This window comes from Plectrocnemia conspersa, unplaced genomic scaffold (genome assembly GCF_051122295.1).
Source record: "Plectrocnemia conspersa isolate PC_06_02 unplaced genomic scaffold, ASM5112229v1 ptg000009l, whole genome shotgun sequence".
In the NCBI taxonomy this organism is placed as follows: domain Eukaryota; kingdom Metazoa; phylum Arthropoda; class Insecta; order Trichoptera; family Polycentropodidae; genus Plectrocnemia; species Plectrocnemia conspersa.
The window spans coordinates 22247493-22260183 of NW_028277173.1; the positions used below are offsets into that span (position 1 = coordinate 22247493).

The 12691-nt window shown below is 30.5% G+C and overlaps 1 protein-coding gene across 10 annotated transcripts in view; it reads right to left on the minus strand.

The window, feature by feature from the left end:
• LOC148232254 (uncharacterized) overlaps positions 1 to 12691 on the minus strand; it is a 325652-nt gene that overhangs the window by 250322 nt on the left and 62639 nt on the right. The window lies entirely within an intron of this gene.

The window sequence follows — 12691 nt, forward strand, 5'->3', positions numbered from 1 at the left end:
AAGTACACAGCGTATGTATATGTATTCGTTAATATTTGAACAAAGCCGCTTTTAAATGTTGTTGCGTTATTTGTGTGCTCTGAGACGGATGCGTGTACGAATTTGTAAAAAAGTTATATATAATGGTCGTGGTTATAATTGGCGAATGAGACATACAATAAGATTTATAAATGACTCGTGTGTAATAGATGAATCAGTGTATCGCATCTTGTGCTGAGATAGATAGGAAGAAGCATTATGAAAGAATAACATGGTGGTTATTCTTATGAGGCTACAAAAATAAATCTGTAACGTTTTAATTTCCTTACAAAAATGTCATCTTAGAGTCTTATGTCTCTCTTATTTTATACAAGAAGGTTTAGTAATATTTCTGATTTAGAATTTTTATTCTGAAGCAAACGCAACATATTCCTATCTCAATAGTCTTGAAACTTTTTTTTCATGCAAAACTATTTTTTTATGGTATATTTTTATGAATTTATAAATATATTTTTTTATGGTCATAAAAAATATATTCATAAATTCAGGTGTCTTTTTAAAAAACTGTGATGAACACACAAATAGGATCGATCCACCCAGCCAGAGAGAGAAGATCTACTAGCAGCCATCCGGAGGAACCAGCCACGCGCCCTCACCGACAGAGCAGAAGATCACTCCTGGAACTCCTGAACCGCACGCAGCCACAAGAGCCCTGAGACATCACCACCTGCGCCACCTTCATTGCGAGAAACGTCACGCCGTAATCGTCCATAGTGGAATGCAAATATAACTCAATAAAAAGTCCATCTAGATTCACACAAGAGTCTCATTGGCCGCAAAGTCAACCACCCCTAGTACTACGCCCCTTAAAAAACAATTATTACATATATCAGTAACATTCTAATTCAATTTGAGATGCTAAATCTTAGTTCATTTATAAAATCCGTTAATTACGAATTGCAAATTATATGTAGATTTTTCTATCGTTTTTAAAAAATATTCATAATTCAATAAAGCACGGATATTTTAGACACTTCACAGCTTACAGTATTTATTGGTGGTTTTAATGAATCGTTCCAGGTTACACACGAATTATTTAATCTCTTAAGCTTGAAAGATAAAAGTCATAAAAAATGTTAGTTAGATAACGGCTTATATTTAGAGAACTTTCCGGATTAACAACAGTGGAGCGCCGGTTATGATTTGGAAAAAATAAAGGTGCTGTAAAGTTGATTGGCAATAAAATGGAGGCAAAAGGAAGATTATTATTAAATAAAAAAAAATACATCAAAAAAATATTTAGTTGGGTTATCTTTTATTATCGCACCCTAAAATCAGGTGTAATGTAATGATAATTTCAAACATAAGTTTTTTGAAGAAGAGCAAAATTAAAATCATATATTTAATACATATTTAATGTAAAGAAAAAGCCGTAAGAATAAGCTTATAATTAAATAAAAAAATTAAATACATCATAAAAATATTTAGTAGGTTTCATTAATAGAATAAAGAAATACCTTTGTATGTTAAGAGCTAAATTATAATAGTATATTATATTTATATGTATGATTTGCTAATTTTCTGTTTATTGTATTATATAATTAAATAATTACTGTATAAATTAATATTTTAAATAAAAGATAAGCAAGGGTGATCTAAGGGTTCGTCTTTAGTCACCAGATAATAATAATATTTTTTTTATATTTGAGATGAACTAAATATTCTTATCTATATATTAAAAAAAGCAGAAAACCTTTGCTGCCTTTCTTTATTATACGTTGGAAATCGTTGACATCTATATTAATAATTATAAATTATTATGGCTAAACAATTTATAATCAATAGATGTCACTTTTTTTTCAATGATAGCGCATTTTTATAAATAAATATTTGAGTGCCGCTGCCGTGGCTAGAGCCCGCAACCTTAGAGTTATTAGTCTGAGACGTTATGGACTACGCTATTCCGTATATTTCAGTAATGGCATTTAAGCGTGGTTCATTAGTAATCAAATTCTCTATTGAACATATACTTTATCGAACAACACTGTCATTAAATTTTTTAACTGCTTTCGTATTTTTTTTAATATAATATGAATTCTTCATAAATTCCTCAAACATTTAAAAAAAATATTCTAATAATATATATTTTTTAGCAAGCAACGTTAATCGATTGACTTGTATATTTTTTATAAGCTTATAAAAAAATAATGAATACAAAAAATATATTAATACTTAATCTTTAAATAAATTTTACTCATTATAAATAATATTATCTAAAATACGCACCATAAAATATAATTAATTAATATCATATTTTTATTATTTTTTATTATAATTAATCTGTTTAGCACCGTTAGATAATACCAAAAAAATTAATCTTATTAGGGGAATATCGTTTTTAACGACACTTAAGAAACTTATCAAAACAGCTTTCAATCAATAATTATATTTTCCGACTCTGATACGCCATTTTGTTCCAGCAAAGATTAAACCTCACTTGAAAGTTACTAACGGTCTTAAATTAAATTCATCGCCCCACTTCGCCATAGTATTAAGATAAAGGATAACCGTTTTACGCCATACAATAACGGAAAGGCCCTTAAACTGCCTTCATAATAAAAGGAAAAATGTATATCCCGTTAATTCTCATAAGATATAATTATAACTAAATAATTCTGTGTGATCATCATATTATATAATAAAGGAGCTTGAAAAGTTCTGAATTAATGATAAAGCAATTAAATAACGCGAGGAATTAATTACGCCGGATCGGCGTGCGCATGCGCCCAGCATCTCGGAAGCTGTTCTAATTAGAACGGGCAATTAATAAAGTGACACGTTAGTGCCACTTCGGTAGACTTGTCGGTACATTTGCGACGAGAGGCGTGCAATTCGTTTTTAGATCGTCGATGATTATCGGCCGATGTCAAGACAAATACCAAACCAAAACGATACGAAGGTACGTCGTATGTAAAGCTTGTGTCTGTGCAGCGAAATAAGAGTCGATATTGATCATGTACAGTTGTAATTAAATAAGCTTTCCAATGTTGTATTACTACATTTAAAAAATGCTAGCTAAGGGTATAAATAAGTCTTATCGACTTTAATCGATCTTTTAATAACAAAAATGCTATACGTAAAATACCATATTTTTATAAATATTGTATAATAATCAACTAATTGCATCATCATAGTATAGATTCAATGTCAACCACCTACATGTTAATATATTTACTGCAAGGTATATTAGGAAAAAAAAGGCTTAAACTCTAAAAAGTTTATCCTATATTTTTTAACCTAGTCATGATGGACTTTGCAGGCTGAGAACATTTTTTTTAATTACAAATCTGTTTCAGCATTAGAACTAATTAAAATATATTCGACCATTTTTTAATATTCATTACAGTAAAGTTTTAAAGTAAAAAATAACTTTAAAAGCATATACCAATGTATTGTGTATAAACTAAACACTGACCATTGAATTTTCTATTATGGATTGCTTAAATCGTGTTTTATCCGCAATCGCTGAAATAAGACCATAAACTTGAAATTCTTACTGAAAATCAGTATGGCCTAGAAGCCTAGATGTTAGTGAAACCATTGAAACATTGAAAATATTAGAAAAAAACATTGCTTTAAATTTAAGCGAATATTATAATATTATTTAGTCTTAATGATGTCGATAAAATATTGCAGATAATGCCTAAAATATCGTGGATATTATTAATATAACTTTAAATATCGCTTAAAAACCAAAAAAACAATAATGAAGCGGAAGAAAATTCAGTCCTTTTCACTCTAAATATAATTTTATAAAGTCTTTAACTTTAGCAGTAAATTGTAAAATTATGTTCTTCTTAATGACACAAATTTTGAACGAGCCTTTAAATTCCAGCACGAGCTTAATAATTGTATGTCCGTAAATCAGGAACCATATAAAAAAAGTATAAAATCATCACTGATTAATTCGTTAAAGAAAAAAATCAATACCGAACACTAGTGAAAAACCATTATCTTTAACATATATGTATGTGTATCTAATACGCATACTATTTATTTTAGTGCTGAGCAATGTTATATAGCGACGTTAGTTTTTATGAAGATATATAATAAAATATGTTTCGTCCTGCCCGTTCCACTGTTACTAATCTTCTGTCGTTCACCAAAACGGTGACAACTTCTCTCGATGCCGGAATTCAAGTAGACGTCGTGTATACAGATTTTGAGAAAGCCTTTGACAAAGTTTGTCATACGTTATTATTAAAAAAATTGTCGAACCTCGGTTGCTCAGATAATTTAACTCGGTTATTTTCGAGTTATTTAAGCAATCGTAGACAGTTTGTAACCTATGGTGGCCGATTGTCAAAGGAATATTTTACCCCTTCGGGGGTTCCTCAAGGATCCAATCTGGGACCTCTGCTTTTTGTGTTATTTATTAATGACATAAATACAGCAATTAAAAATTTAAGTTTTCTTCTGTGCGCAGATGATTTAAAATTATATAAATGCATTCGATCTGTTGCGGACTCCTTCTCTCTACAAAGTGATTTAGACTCTCTGTGGAGATGGGCTTCCGTTAACCGTCTGCCCTTTAGTGTCGGAAAGTGCCATACTGTGTCATTTTCTCGATCCCGTTCGCCATCAGCTTATTTCTACCATCTCGGTGGTAACATTTTGACTAGAGAAACTTCCATTAAAGATCTCGGAATCACTTTCGAGAGCAAATGGAGGTTCTCTCTACACATACACGACGTCTGTGATAAATCTTCCAAGATGCTCGGCTTTGTTATGAGGAATGCCTTTCACTTTGACGATCCGTCAGTTATTCGCATCCTCTATGACACCTTAGTTCGTAGCATTCTGTAATCGGGATCTATAATTTGGAATCCCCGAATAGCCAAATATTCCCTTTTAGTAGAAAGAATTCAAAAAAGGTATTTAAGATACCTTTACAAAAGGACATTTGGTTATTATCCGTTCTTATATCCCAGCGCCTTTCTTTTAGGAGCGTTGGGATATGATTCGCTGAATTCTCGCAGAAAGCTGTATGTCGCTAAGCATTTTTTCAAACTACTAAAAGGTGCTGTCGACAATCCAGCTATTCTCGAGGAATTCCAGTTTTGGGTTCCGGAACATTTTAGAGAATCACGATCGAGACCTCTTTTGATGGCAGTTAGGGCTAGGACATCCGCACTTGCCGACTCGCCTATAGCTGTGGCCATACGGCTCCTTAATACGCTGGCATTGAAAATTGATTTATTTAATGTTAGCTACGAGGATCTGATCCGGTTTATATCTTTTAATTTTAATATTTTATAATTTTTTTTGTTATGTTTAAGTATTGTTATATTTATTTATATATATACGTTTTTTTATGTTTTATAAATTTATAATTTGCTTTCGACCATCGTGACGCATTGGGGTAACCTGTTAGGCCACGATGGTCTTAATTTAATCGAAAAAAAAAAAAAAAAAAAAATGTTTCTTTAAACCAAAATTAAATAAATTAATTTTCCTCATTTTTTTATCGACTTTTAAATGCGATTCTCGGTATATTTTAACCAGGCGCCTATGGTGAAATATAAGAGCGTGCGGAACGCATGTAACACACGCCATTATCTCTCACTCAATCCCGACACTTAACACGCGAGCGAACGAAAGGGAAAGTATCACACGGTACGCGCTTGATATAAACTCGCTGTTTAAGGGTTGCGCAATTTTGTAAAGCTATGGAACGCACTTCTAATTTTTTTGCCTTGTCTTATTATAGGGTATTTGTGGAACGCTATGTATACTAAATTTTATCCAACCATTCCTATAGTATTCGTTTATATTTGTAATGAATTATTTAAGAAAGTTTAATGTTTTGAAAAATGCTATTTATAATCCTAGCTAATAGCAAACAAATAAAATAATAAATAAAAAAACACTTTTTAATTACCGAATTCCAAAAATGTTTTTTTTTGCATCTGTGCATTATTTATATGCCTAGTATTATTTTTTTTCGATTTATATGAAATTTATAAAAAAAAAACTGTTAAGTATATTATTTAATACTTTTAGCAGTGATAATTAAAATTTAAAACACCTAATTATTTTTTAAATTAAAATAAATAGTAGTGCTATGTTATTATGTGGATTGTTTATACTAAATCTATTGTAATATTTTATTTGTAATCCAAAGCACGCATACTTTTCGAAATCTTAGTCTCTCTGTTCATTATCGAAATTTATTACTATAAATATTTTCAACACAAGTTATTGAGCAAAAAAAGTTATTGATATGTCATCTGCTTTGACGCTGGCATTCTCAATATCAATTATGTAAATTTGAAAATCACATGGATACATCCCGCGAAATCTTTGTTTTTAAGTGATGATGTTTTTTATGCCATAAATTAATTTGCAATATACCAACAAAAAAGAGTCAATATCAGTTGAAAACATACATAATACATTATTGAAAACATTTGAGAAAGGATGCGTACTAGCTAGAAATTTTAATGAATACATAAACGTATATTTTAATCAAAAATATGTCACGTGATATACATAAGTCGAAGCGTTTTATTATTAAAGAATACCAAATCCAAAACGTGAACGTTTCAATTACATTTGATTTTATCGCATGTTGTTTCAGCATTCATTATGAAATTATTACTATACCACTAAATATAAGAAATAAAAATGTCGTCACGTTTTGTGCCACGTTTTATGGGCTCAAGGACAACATGTGCCAAGAAATTGAAAATATCAGAATAAACATTGAAACCAGTGTTTTTTTAACCAACACTATAAATTCTCAAATAATATCATAGCGTCACCTTATATACTATAATACAAATATAATCGTTAAAGACCTTTCAAAACAATAAAAGCTTCATCAATCACACAGTGGGTATCCAAGGAACGACGATAATTTAAATAGATCCTACTATTCAGAAGCGCAATTTATATCCTACGAAGAAAAGCTTGATTTAAATTGCTTGAAATAAGTATAAATACCTGTACTTGACATAGCACACGCTTTTTATATTGTATATATATTTAATAATTAAAAAATATATTTATATTTTTTATTTAAATGTAAATTTATTACTAAATTTTAATATCAATATTTAAAACTGCAACTATTACACATATCTACTTTTTCATTAATGTTCTTTGCTTATCTTTGATCTTTCATCAAATGTTTCATAATAATTTATTCGATAGTATCAAATACTTCTTCACTGGCAAAAAAAAGTTAATGGTATATATACCATTTGATTTTACTGTGATTTTTTTTAAATAAGAGAAGATTATATCTATGATTTTGATAAGTAGCTGAAATGGTTAATTTAAAAAATAATTTAATTAACACACGTTCACCGAATTTTAATTAAAATATAAAATGATCGAAATTCAATGAGCTCCAAAACCACATTTGCCATTTATTAATTACAATATTGTGTACAGGTTTCACATGCAATTCCACGAATGCACACATATTGAATACCGTTTGTGTATCGGTTTATTTGATATACCATTTGATAGAACACCGCTAGCGAAATGCACACGGAATGTCACTACAAAGGCAAACATATACCTGTAAATAGGTATATTGAAACGCATTAATATGTCACTAATCAAGCATGCAAATTATCCGACAAATTGAAAGCGAAATGCAATAGTTTTAATCAAATCACAACGTGAATAATATCGGAAACGCGACTCTTTAAATTGAATGGAATGTTGAACCATTAAATTAAATCAGATAGCTCCGAAAGACCCCGAAGGATATAAGAAATAAAAAAACATGTGACATTAAATAACAATAAATATCAAAATATAATTAAAAATATTAAATTTCTGCATATATAAAAAAAAAAACATTTTTTTGCATATATTTTGTATAAAATTAGAACACGATTAGACTAGCGGTGATATACTTTCCCTCTCGATCGCTCGCGTGTTAAGTGACAAGAGTGAATGAGAGATAAGGGCATGCGAACCGCATGCTCTTATCTCTCATGATCAAAGTTATCAAAGTATCTCATTATATAATATTAAAAATGCAATCTTATAATATGTTTGTTGCTATTTTAAACGTCTGCCGTTACCTTACAATATATTTAAATATTTGCATTGATTTATGAGTTCACGGAAAATTGAAAAGTTCAACTTTTTCAAAGCCATTACAATAATGTGTTAAAAGGCTTAAATATTACTTTGGCATTGTTCCTTTAGCATAAACAGTTTACAAACATAATATAATTTTATTATAAAAAAATCAGGCTTTTAACGCCTGTTGTATTACAGCGATAGATTAAATAAAGAAATAAGATATGAGCGTTAAAAATGTTCAATTTTTTTTAGGTAACCCATTATATTATGATATAAATCACAATGAAGAGCATTGTGAAAGTATTATTCTTAATATTCAATTGTATAAAATTTATGGATGTCATATAAGATCGTTGAAACTGAATAACTTAACAAAAGGGGCTCTGAATTTTTTTTAAATTTTATTTCAAAGGTACATAAATTTTATTTAGGTATGATTTACATATGAAAATAATGGACTCTTTTATACGATTTTTATGTTGAAAATCTATTTATCGAATCAGTGCTATTTTTTATATTTTTTCAACCCAAATGTTTAGAAGATAAATTAACCTATAAAGTATTGTTTAATAATCTTATTGAAATAGTAATAAGTATTACATTAAAAATATTTGCAATACAGCTAGCCAAATATGGTCTATGTTTGAAAATAGTGTCAAAGTGAAAAAATATTTCCATATTGAAATTAAAATAATCACAACTAAATTCTATAAAAATATTAAGCAAAAACACAATAATTCATAGTATATTAATTACTTTAATTCTAAATTTAATTGAAACGAATTTGGAAAGAGCTATGTGGGACAATAGAGAAATGCAGGATGGCTTTCAGAGATATACCAGCGGCTTGACTGTTTGCCAACGACGTTCCACGACTGGATATTTTACTACCACCGCAACTATCCAAGACTATTCGAACGACACTCCTTCGTGGGTCATTATTGCGCGAATTCCGTCTATTACACCGTAATCGAAGGGCATTTGCGGCTCTGGAATCGCAATTCGACAGGCAATCAATTGACAATTTATTACGTCATATATTTTGGAAATGTTGCTATTACCCTCTGCAAATCCACTCTATGCGCTCCGTCACAAAAGGAAATTAACGTGACTTATCGCTCGGACCTAAAAAAGCATTATTATTTGCTTTCAAGATGATTTGAGTAAGTGGAAGTACGGGAAATTTCGAGAAAGGTCTCACGAATTTAATTTTATGGGCGATATTAAAATTTAATTTTAGGCGCAACGTTATATTAATGAATGTTATTAATTTCGGAAAATTGAAATGGATCCTTTAATACAATACATTATTTTAAGAACCTGAAAAATAGGCCATGATATTATAATATAGAATAATTGATTTAAAAGTTCAGATAGAATTAAGAACTCAACAAAAAATATACATAAGACGATATTATCACACAAGTATTGTGTTTTTTTGATAATTTCAGTTTCTTTAATTTTGTGGGGACTACACAGGCTCTCGTTTGTGGGGCACCTCTTTCTTGAAACACACTTAATTACTGAGCCCCAAAGGGAATATTTAACAAAAGTCAAGACTAGAACTAAAAGTTTCCCTCGTTAATAACAAGCAAGGATTCTCCAGTGCATTGAATGAATATTGCTTTATTATGAAACAGTCACCGGAAGACAAATAGCAAAATAAAGCCACAACATTACGTTACACAATTCTTCAAACTCAGAGATATCAATCAAGCAACTCGTCACTTCCTAAAGGCGTATACTTATTTCGAGTATAGCGACTGGCTGCATGACCTGGCAGTCACCTGGCAGACTCCAGCAGACACTCGAAGAGACTAGTCCTTCCATCCGCAGACAATATATTGTCATGGACGCTCACATCCTGAGAGGGAAGATGGAACAACCTGCGCTACAATGTCGCTGCCACGCCACCTTCAAGACCTACGACAACCATTGTTTGAATAAAACATCTCGACATTCATTGTCGCAATATGTAATATAATTTACAAAATTCTCACTAGTTTCCACCTGCGTTTTACTGGCTGCGAAATCACGCCCAAAGGGTTGCGGAACCCGAAATTTTTATTTCATCTGTAATTGTCTTTACACAGTTTTTCGGTTTCAACACAATAATCTTTATTTCTAAATTACTTAAAAAATTGTGTCAATTCTAATTAATTTTACAGTATAATCTAATATTTTACGTTTACATCATTTTACTTTTATATATTACATTAATAATAGCAATAAGACTGATTTTAGCAAGAAGATTTTGCAGAGCAAAATCTATATAGAACAAACTACATTTTATATAGAAAATGCTATCTATTTAATTTACCAATAACAAGAAGTTAAAAAATAATAAATAATACTGTTAAGAACTAACTAAAATGTTATATATTTGACTAATTAAGGGACAGAAAAATTACATTTAACTTTTATCTGATCAATGATAAGCTACGTTCACAAAAAACTAGTAGAATTTAAATTGCTAGTATACAAATATTTTTACAGCTGTAAAAATCAATGTGATGTTTAAAATTCATATTAAAAATGAATTTTAGTTTTATTTTAACTGAGAGCCTATAAAATATATTCTGCAAGGGTTTCAACTACCAGCACAATTCGTTATAATTTTGAAGTCATTCCAACGATGCTTTCAAACAAACGAAAACATTATCTCGAAAGTTAAGCCACACGCGTATTTTTTTACTACAATGGAAGAGAGATCTCGTGGCTAAACAATTGCATAATTAATTTCACATCCGTCCGGTAATCATTCGTGAGTGCCCTAATAACTACTCATTGTTTGGAAAGGATGCGCGATAGAAAATGCGTCTCTCGATGATGCGCAACGAGACCGGCAATTCTATGTTCTTTTATATCCAACGCGTAAGGTTTTTAAGGTCCTCTATCAAATGTTTATTGATTAATACGTCATAAAATAATTGTTGCGACTGGGTGAAGATCAATATTTATCGGTCAGACGACTGACCGTATTTATATAATTAGACTAATTAGTAGTTACATCATGAAAAGGGGTAATCGTGTTATTTTACAAAGCATTTATTACCATTTCATAAATGAGTCTAAGAAGCGATGTACTTGTACCGCAAACATTCTCATCTGAGATTCGCTGGAGCTGTCTCGAACGAAAGAAGTGACACACAAGGAGCAGACATATGAAAGACGCGGCGAAGATGCAGTAAAAGACGCACCAAGATAGACACAAAGAAGTCACAGAACGAGAAACATCAGCGGATCGTACGGCATCATCATTAGAACAAACATATCACTACAGATCACCGCCGACAATAATTCAACTCGACACTCTAACGAACACTCCGACTTCTAAGACCTGCCATTTTAACTCCACCACCTACATAATAGCGGCAGATACATTTCTCATTATATGTGGTAATTTATATATGTTTAAAAAATAAACTGTTACTATCATTCCGACGGCTATTTTGGCATCAAAACCCGAAAAATATATAAAAATATTATGTTACATGTATTTTTTAATTTTTTAAACTAAATTCAGAATATGTAATATGTCTTAATTGACTGATTCGTTAGTTGTATATCAAATGAGCTTTTCAATTTAAATAGTTTAACTTTTAATAAACGTTTTTATTTCGAACTGATCCTCTACAAATATTTAATTTAATTAACTGCATTTCAAATTGGTATTAATTTGGATTCAATGGAACGACCTGTATATTTGCTATATAATCTACCCTGACCGCATTATAATAATCATTTAATGAAAGCTTTACGTTCTGACCCAAATAGCAAAATTTAATCCATCACAAGCAACAGTATCGTTCCGATTCTGGAATGTAGTGACGTTTTCAAACATTAAAGTGCATCTTGCACTCGTACCCTATTTAGAACACTTCATGTCCAGATTGCGTATGTTTACTGTGTTATTCTGGAATTAACCAATGACGACCTTCTATGACGTTCCAATTCGATTGAAACGATAATTTTAAATTCAAGACTAAAAGCTTCGAAATTCAGTTAATCCGTCAAACTCGAGAAAAAATCGAATTTAACATCAAGAAGTTTACCAAGATTGAAGGAGAAAAATTTCATATTATACTTATATACACATATAAAATAAAAATGGCTTTGCTTAATGTTTGACAATTAGTTAAATTAACCGCAGCCGACGCGGAATGGCATTCTTTCTTAAAAAAAAAAAGATAATGTTTAACTTTCTATACAAACAAATAATAATAAACATCTAGCGCGACAATTAATGGTAACATTATACATGTTCCACGGCATTTACGCTAGTCACTATTAATCAAACTTGAAATACACAATGGCGTTAAAGAGTATAAGTGGAAGTCGGAGATGTTTCTATTGTCTGGCGTGCGATACTAAAATATACTACTCTATTTATATATTATTTTTGTATATGCCATTTGTTATTCATATACTCGAATATAATGATACGTAGTCCTTTTGTTCACTCGATATTCTTGACATATATTCAATTTTGATCTTTGAAGCGAATGGGAGGTATACTCTAACATGAAAGACTTTAAACCCTAATTTATTATTGTACATATATATGTCGACGCTCCGCAGCTAGGCCTGACGTCTACTGTTTCGT